An 8907-nucleotide genomic window follows, 5' to 3' on the forward strand; every position below is an offset into this window, starting at 1 on the left:
GAATTAGAAAGTCCCCCGGACTATAAATATGTATCTAGGGTTTATGAAATAAACAACAATCAACATTCACCACAAACCAATCTCGGCGCATCGCCAACTCCCCGTCTCGAGGGTTTCTTCCGGTAAGCACCATGCTGCCTAGATCGCATCTTGCGATCTAGGCAGCACACGTTTATTCGTCGTTCATGCGTTGCTCGTACTGAAGCCTTTTTGATGGCGACCAACGTAGTTATCATAGGTGTTTTAGGGTTGGCATTGTTCTTCGTATCATATGTTATCGTCGTGCAACCCTTAGGCATCTAGCCGCCCTTACGCCTGTCACGGGTGTAAGGGCGGCACCCCGCTTGATCATTGTTTAGTAGATCCGATCCGTTATGATTGCTCCTTGTTCTTCAAGGATTAGTTTAATATCCGCATTGTTAGGCCTTACAAACGGGTCGAAGGATCCAAAGTGGCGCGTAGGGTGTAGTTTGCTAGCCCTAGACACGATGTTCCGAGGATCAACCTCGTGTTGGTTTTTAGCCTTGTCTAGGGTCGGTTTACGATCACCGTGCGTGGCCGCCAGGCTCGATCACGAGTAGGATGTTCCGATTCTGCGGTGAAAACCCCAAATCGTAGTAGGTCGCTTTATCTTGATCAAGCAGGACCACCATCTGATCGTACACCTCGTACGTATCATGGGTGGATCGGCTCTTTGAGCCGATTCACAGGACAACCTGAGAGCCGATCGAGGCTCGTATTTAACGTTTACGTGTATGCCATGCAGAAACTAAGAGAGGCATCATCCAACACCTTCCCGACCGGTATAGGTCAGGTGGCACGCCCTTGCATCGGCATCGGACGTGCGTGCGGAAGGCTTTGCGGGCCGTCGCCGGAGGGACCAGGGCCAACCGCAGTCCCGGGAGATTCCCGGCTCTACGGTGTTGCCCGTCGCTGCCCGCCGGTGGGTTTCTCGACCGCAACACATTTCGGGCACGCCCGGTGGGACGATCTTCGACATCCACCGCATCGCCATCTACATCCGAGATGGCGGAAGGCACTCCGGTCAAGTACGAGGATCTGACTGAGGAGCTCAAGAAGAAGCATGACGAGATCAAAGCAGTCCTCGAAGCCGACCTCATCGGGTCTTTTCACAGAACCCGCTCACATGGCATCAGGTGGAAGGGGTTCTCACACATTCTGGCGCGCTCGATGGAGTGGACCTGTCCTCCCCGTCAGAAGAACGCACCAGGTCGCTGCGTCAGGAGATCAACTTCATGGTGGCTCATTCGCTGCACCGCCACTCTGAGAGCCTGGTGAACACTTTGGAGCGTGTCGCTCTGCGCGTGATCCAGGAAATCATGAGCCATCGGTATTCTCCGTCAGGACCAGCTCTCGGGACTTACCAAGGAGAGATGCCACTCTAGTCCCGTCCGCCACTGCCGTTCGCGTTGGCAGCACCAGAAGTGCCGTGTTCATCGGCATACGTCGTCTACAAGATTGGTGGTGATCCTAGTGACTACCAATTCTTACATGAGGCACCCAAGGAGATCCCCCACGGATACACGTGCGCATACGCGCCGGACCGCAAGAATCGGGCACTTCGAACCAGGCCGCAACAAGCAGGACTTCGGAACAGCAGGAGGAACGTCGGGAACAGATCTTGAGAAGCGTACGTGGCTAGCTAAGTACGCCACTCCGACAAACCTCCGCAGCTCAGCTCCCGCAGCTGGCTCGGAACCGGAAAAGCAAGCATGGCTGGCTAAGTATGCCACCCCGGCGAATCTTCGTGGTTCGACGCCTACAGCCATCACCGCGGATCAGATTTGTACAACTCTGAAAGACCAGTTCGGCATGATGCCGAAAAGGAGGACAATCGGCTATTCCAAGCCGTACCCCAACGAGTACGAATTGATCCCGCTACCGCCCAAATATCGGCTCCCTGATTTCACAAAGTTTAATGGATCAGATGGTTCCAGCTCCATCGAGCATGTGAGCCGATATTTGGCACAGCTCGGCACGATCTCAGCATCAGACGAGCTGCGTGTGAGGTTCTTCGCACAGTCCCTCACAGGATCGGCTTTCGGGTGGTACACATCGCTGCCACCAAACTCAATCCGGACTTGGAAGCAGCTGGAAGAACAGTTCCACGTGCAGTATCACTCAGAGGCTTCCGAGGCTGGCATTGCCGATCTAGCACAAGTACGACAGAAGCGCGGGAAACAATGGCGAGAATACGTCCAGCCGCTTCAGGACCGTTAGGAACCGATGCTATTCGGTTCATGTAAGTGAAAAAGAAGCAGCCGAGTTTGCGGTGGTGGGTCTCTCATCATCGATCAAGGACGTGGCCTCCCAAGCAGTACTACCCTTCACCGGCGCACATGGTGCGAAGCTGTCGACATATGAACAGCGCCACCCGTATGTTTACCAGGATAAATTCAAGCGTGCGGTGGTCCTGGTTGAGGCGGATGAAGATGAAGGTGTCTGCGGGAGATCAAGAGGTAGTAGTGGCTGAATGGACTCGGGGGGCAAGCCCCGTGTCCTGTAAGTGGGTTAAGCCACAAGGTCCTCCAAAGGGGTTTGACTTCGACGTGACCAAAGCTGAGCAGATTTTCGACCTCTTACTCAAGGAGAAGCAGACTAAAGTTACCCGAAGGCCACAAGATCCCCACGGTGCAAGAGCTGAACGGAAAGCCATACCGCAAATGGCATAACACGTTCACCCACGCCACCAACGACCGCAGGGTGTGGCGTCAACAGGTCCAAATGGCGATAGAACAAGGGCGGCTAATTTTCAGCCAGCACGCCATGAAGGTCGACACACACCCCTTCCCCGCCGTTAACATGGTGGAGTATACTTACCATGGAGGGTGCCAGCCAGATTTCTCGTGCAATATCAACATGGTAGGACCTGGGCACCACTCTGGTAAGGACGGAGATGAGGGCAGCCTGCTCTCACAGCAAGGACACAGAGGAAGCCGCTCCACGCGATCGGCTCCGTCACGATGGCAAGCGCTACATCACAGAGGGAGAAGTGAGGAACGTAAGATATCAACGACCTCTCTCTGATCACCTCCTCAACAAGTATGTGGGTCAATACGACCAACGCCGGCGATACAACGACGATGATGAAAAAGATCGTCTGGCTAGGGACGACAGGAGACGTCGTCGGCATGATCGCGACGAGGAGCGATATGAGCGCCACGCCAAGGAAAAGTCGAGAGAGCAAGACGACGAGGATAGACACTGGGGACTGCCCTTCTTCGACACCGCTGGGATTCAGTGAATGAGCCGATTGCCTACAATCGGCAACTGCCCAGAATGTAAGCAAAAGAGGAAGGATGCAGCTAACGTGTCCGTGTTCAAACGTCTAGGGCCTCTCCCGCCTCGGAACAAGCATGCTGAGTCCGCTCGGGTGGAAGATCTCGAGGAACTAGAGGACGATGATGAAGAAGAAGACAAGTATCATCGGCCAAGGTGGTGCCCTGATGGGCTCAGCCGTTCCCAAAACGAAGGGTTCAGCGTCTACGTGGGTTGGAGGAAGCTGAAAGGTTATACCTGCACACGTTGAGGAAGGCGCGGCCTGATCCGGCCGCTAAAATTCAGCGAACCCTGGGCGAAGAAGGTCGGCCACAAAGGAAAGAGTGGCGCCCGGACAAAAGAAAGCCGATGATGAGACATCGGCCGGCACAAACATGGTCTTCATCCTTCCAACGGAGTTTAGTGCTCCAGGATTAGACGAAGCACCTCGTGGCACAACTTGATCTGCGGCCCACGGCCGGTCATCTTTGAGAAGCCACGAGAGAGAAGCTACGTGCATCCGAAGGCCCTGTACTTGCGAGGTTACATCAATGGGCAGCCTGTCAACAAGATGTTGGTGGACACCGGAGCGGCAGTTAACATTATGCCATACTCCATGCTACGTCGGTTGGGACGCTCTAGCTCGGATCTGATCAAGACCAATGTGACGCTGAGCGATTTCAACGGCAGAGCATCTGACGCACAAGGTGTTCTGAACGTGGATCTGACCGTAGGAAGGAAAACCGTCCCTACGACGTTCTTTATTGTCGACAGCAAGAGCTCCTATGCTGTCCTACTAGGGAGAGATTGGATCCACGCCAACTGTTGCATTCCATCCACGATGCACCAATGCCTAATACAATGGGATGGAGATGAAGTAGAAGTCGTCCACGCAGATGATTCAGCCGAGATTTCAACGGCCGGCATGAACGTTTGGGAGACATCGTGCCAAGAGCCACTCCCGTGCATCAATTTGGACGACTGCGAGCGCATTGACGTGACAAAGGATGGGGTTAGGCTGGTTTTATCCACCGGCCTGACCGTGTAACAAAAGCAACATCGATGGACAAAACGTGGCGATGCCGATCCAGGTGATCGGCCCCAAGGATTTATGGAGGAACATTACAAAACCTTCATCGAGCAAGCAACATGGAGGCCGATTCCAGCAATCGGCCAAAATTATCCTCACCATACATTCTGCCCGGGTTCAGCATTTGATCCAACAGGGAATACCTGAAGAGCCGATACCCTCAATTACTTGAAAGAATCGGCTCGGGGGGCACCTAGGTGGATAAAACACGAGGATATGAAGTGGAAGTGTCTTTCAAATGCCCAACAGTCCAAGATATTCTTTGATGGTGGGTATTGAAGTATGGGGGCCGATACATGAATCGGCCGTAAAAAATTCAAATTTTTTAAAGACCGGCCCAACTTCTTTTTGCAAGTATTTGAGTCCGCAATATCAGCTGGGGCAAGTTTGAGGGATCACAACCCTGACCAATACCAAGAACAGCATGGACGTGCAGATCAGGTTAAGGATGGGTTGCATCAATCCGCCAAAGGAAAGGAGCCGATCTGATCAGCAAGGCGCAAGAAGTGGACTGGAAAGCTCGGGGGGCAGCTCACCCCGAAGGTTCTCCGCTCTGGGGAGCCGATTTTGTTGAAATCGGCTGGCTCTGCATTATGACTTGGAAGCTGATGGTGGCACATTTGGTTGGCTCAAGGCTCGGGGGGCAACTGACTGCGTAGATATTATATTCTTAAGAAGCCGATTGAGATTTCATCGGCTGGCCCTCCATCATAATCTTCTTCAAGGGGATTGGGCAGGTTTGAAGAATATCACTGAAGAGATTATCACTGAATATCTGAATATCCAGAGGTCTCGGCTTCAGCGCCAAGTCGTTTCCAAGCAGCGGTTCCGGGGCTCTCTTAAAGGCGTTGATCTTCCACATTGTCCACCGTAACTCAAGGGCATCAGCTGAAGAAATGAAGGGCTGATGCGTTAGCATCGGCTTATTAGACATTGACCAAGTTCACGGTCACTCCCGAGTCGAAAAGTGAAGGGCGGATTATGGGGAACCGATGCGTTGCCATCGGCTCATTGAACCTTGACCGAGTTGACAATCGGCTAAATTAGCATAAAAAGGAATCGGCAAAATCAAATTGGGGAAATTCTTCATTAATAAACAGGATTTCTTACAAAGAAAGAGCCGATTGCTCAAAGAAGGAGGAACAAAAGAAGGGTCTGTTGACCAATCTACTACTACTAGGCCTACACTAGTAGATCCTGGTCTACGGGCCATCGCTACCCTCGTCGTCATCCTCGGAGCTCTCATCGGCACTACTGCCGGTGGGCTCCTCGTCGCTGCTCCCGTAGCCCTCTACGGGAGCTTCATCCTCCTCTTCATCATCGCTGTCGTCGTCGTCCCACCACATGCGGAGGCGTTTTGCTGGCGGGTAGCCCTCGAGGGAGTCGTCGTCGTCTTCTTCCTCCTCCTCTTCAGAGGAGGGGCAGCCGTCCCAGGGGAACAAATCATCCTCGCTTTCCGATTCCAGTTCCCCATCGGCGAGGAACTGGAGATCTTCATCCCCGCTGGTCAAGGACTTGTCGTCATCGGACCAGACGGAGGAGGCGTGGTCTTCCTGGTCCCATTCTTCTGGTGCGCGTATGTCCTCCGGCGTCTCGCGGGAGGAGGAAGACCCATAGGAAAGACCGGAAGAGGAAGAGGAGGAAGAAGACATGGTGGCGCAGAGGGTTTTTTGGGTGCTAATGCAAAGAGGATGAGGGAGAAGCAAACTGTTTGGAACGGTTAAATAAAAGGGGATATAGTGGAGATTCAATGCCACAGCAGTTTCCGAGGAGGTGGTACCCAACAAAAAAATTTTTGTCAGGCCACGCGGAGAAGTGGAGGAGGCAAGGCATCATGATGAAGGATTCTGCGGCGGTTTCTGCTCTGCCACGACATGACCCGACGAAGAAGAAGCAGAGTGATTTTGGAAATGTCATTTCCAAAACCAGGGGGGCATGTGTTATCACCAGAATTTGACCGGATCAGAGGTGGGCCGCGATTGGAGATGGGCTTGAAGGATATACATAAAAGAAATACATGAATCGGCCTTGTGTATCATATTTGGGCTAGTTTGCCCGTGTATCTGTAACATAGTAGGATACGTGTCGTTTAGAAGTTAGAGTTTAACCCGTGCACGGTTAGGTGCACGCCTGAATTAGAAAGTCCCCCGGACTATAAATATGTATCTAGGGTTTATGAAATAAACAACAATCAACGTTCACCACAAACCAATCTCGGCGCATCGCCAACTCCCCCGTCTCGATGGTTTCTTCCGGGTAAGCACCATGCTGCCTAGATCGCATCTTGCGATCTAGGCAGCACATGTTTATTCGTCATTCATGCGTTGCTCGTACTGAAGCCTTTTTGATGGCGAGCAACGTAGTTATCATAGGTGTTTTAGGGTTAGCATTGTTCTTCGTATCATATGCTATCGTCGTGCAACCCTTAGGCATCTAGCCGCCCTTACGCCTGTCACGGGTGTAAGGGCGGCACCCCGCTTGATCATTGTTTAGTAGATCCGATCCGTTATGATTGCTCTTTGTTTAATATCTGCATTGTTAGGCCTTACAAACGGGTCAAAGGATCCAGTGGCGCGTAGGGTGTAGTTTGCTAGCCCTAGACAGGATGTTCCGAGGATCAACCTCGTGTTGGTTTTTAGGCCTTGTCTAGGGTCGGTTTACGATCACCGTGCGTGGCCGCAAGGCTCGATCACGAGTAGGATGTTCCGATTATGCGGTGAAAACCCCAAATCGTAGTAGGTTGCTTCAGCTTTATCTTGATCAAGCAGGACCACCATCTGATCGTACACCTCGTACGTATCATGGGTGGATAGGCTCTTTTAGCCGATTCACAGGACAACCTGAGAGCCGATCGAGGCTCGTATTTAACGTTTACGTGTATGCCATGCAGGAAACTAAGCGAGGCATCATCCAACACCTTCCCGACCAGGTATAGGTCAGGTGGCACGCCCTTGCATCAGCATCGGACGTGCGTGCAGAAGGCTTTGCGGGCCGTCGCTCGGAGGGACCAGGGCCAGCCGCAGTCCTGGGAGATTCCCGGCTCTACGGTGTTGCCCGTCGCTGCCCGCCGGTGGGTTTCTGACCGCAACAGGAACATAAGAAATTATCGATACGTCGGAGACGTATCAGCATCCCCAAGCTTAGTTCTGCTCGTCCCGAGTAGGTAAACGATAACAAAGATAATTTCTGGAGTGACATGCCATCATAACCTTGATCATACTATTTGTAAACATATGTAATGAATGCAGCGATCAAAACAATGGTAATGACATGAGTAAACAACTCGAATCATAAAGCAAAGAATTTTCATGAATAGTACTTAAAGACAAGCATCAATAAGTCTTGCATAAGAGTTAACTCATAAAGTAATAAATCAAAGTAAAGGTATTGAAGCAACACAAAGGAAGATTAAGTTTCAGCTCTTGCTTTCAACTTGTAACATGTATATCTCATGGATAATTGTCAACATAGAGTAATATAACAAGTGCAATATGCAAGTATGTAGGAATCAATGCACAGTTCACACAAGTGTTTGCTTCTTGAGGTGGAGAGAGATAGGTGAACTGACTCAACCTTAAAAGTAAAAGAAAGGTCCTTCAATGAGGAAAGCATCGATTGCTATATTTGTGCTAGAGCTTTTATTTTGAAAACATGAAACAATTTTGTCAACGGTAGTAATAAAGCATATGAGTTATGTAAATTATATCTTACAAGTTGCAAGCCTCATGCATAGTATACTAATAGTGCCCGCACCTTGTCCTAATTAGCTTGGACTACCGGATCATCGCAATACACATGTTTTAACCAAGTGTCACAATGGGGTACCTCCATGCCGCTCGTATAAAGGTCTAAGGAGAAAGCACACATTTTGGATTTCTCGCTTTTGATTATTCTCAACTTAGACATCCATACCGGGACAACATGGACAACAGATAATGGACTCCTCTTTAATGCATAAGCATGTGGCAACAATTATTATTCTCATATGAGATTGAGGATATATGTCCAAAACCGAAACTTCCACCATGAATCATGGCTTTAGTTAGCGGCCCAATGTTCTTCTCTAACAATATGTATGCTCCAACCATTAAGGTGGTAGATCTCTCTTACTTCAGACAAGACGGACATGCATAGAAACTCACATGATATTCAACAAAGAATAGTTGATGGCGTCCCCAGAAACATCGTTATCGCACAACAAGCAACTTAATATTTGTCCCATGAGCTATATATTGTAAAGACGAATGATGGAAATTTTAAAGGTAGCACTCAAGCAATTTACTTTGGAATGGCGGAGAAATACCATGTAGTAGGTAGGTATGGTGGACACAAATGGCATAGTGGTTGGCTCAAGGATTTTGGATGCATGAGAAGTATTCCCTCTCGATACAAGGTTTAGGCTAGCAAGGTTTATTTGAAACAAACACAAGGATGAACGGTGCAGCAAAACTCACATAAAAGACATATTGTAAACATTATAAGACTCTACACCGTCTTCCTTGTTGTTCAAAACTCAATACTAGATATTATCTAGACTT

Source organism: Lolium rigidum, chromosome 3 (assembly GCF_022539505.1).
Source record: "Lolium rigidum isolate FL_2022 chromosome 3, APGP_CSIRO_Lrig_0.1, whole genome shotgun sequence".
NCBI classification, from domain to species: Eukaryota; Viridiplantae; Streptophyta; class Magnoliopsida; order Poales; family Poaceae; genus Lolium; species Lolium rigidum.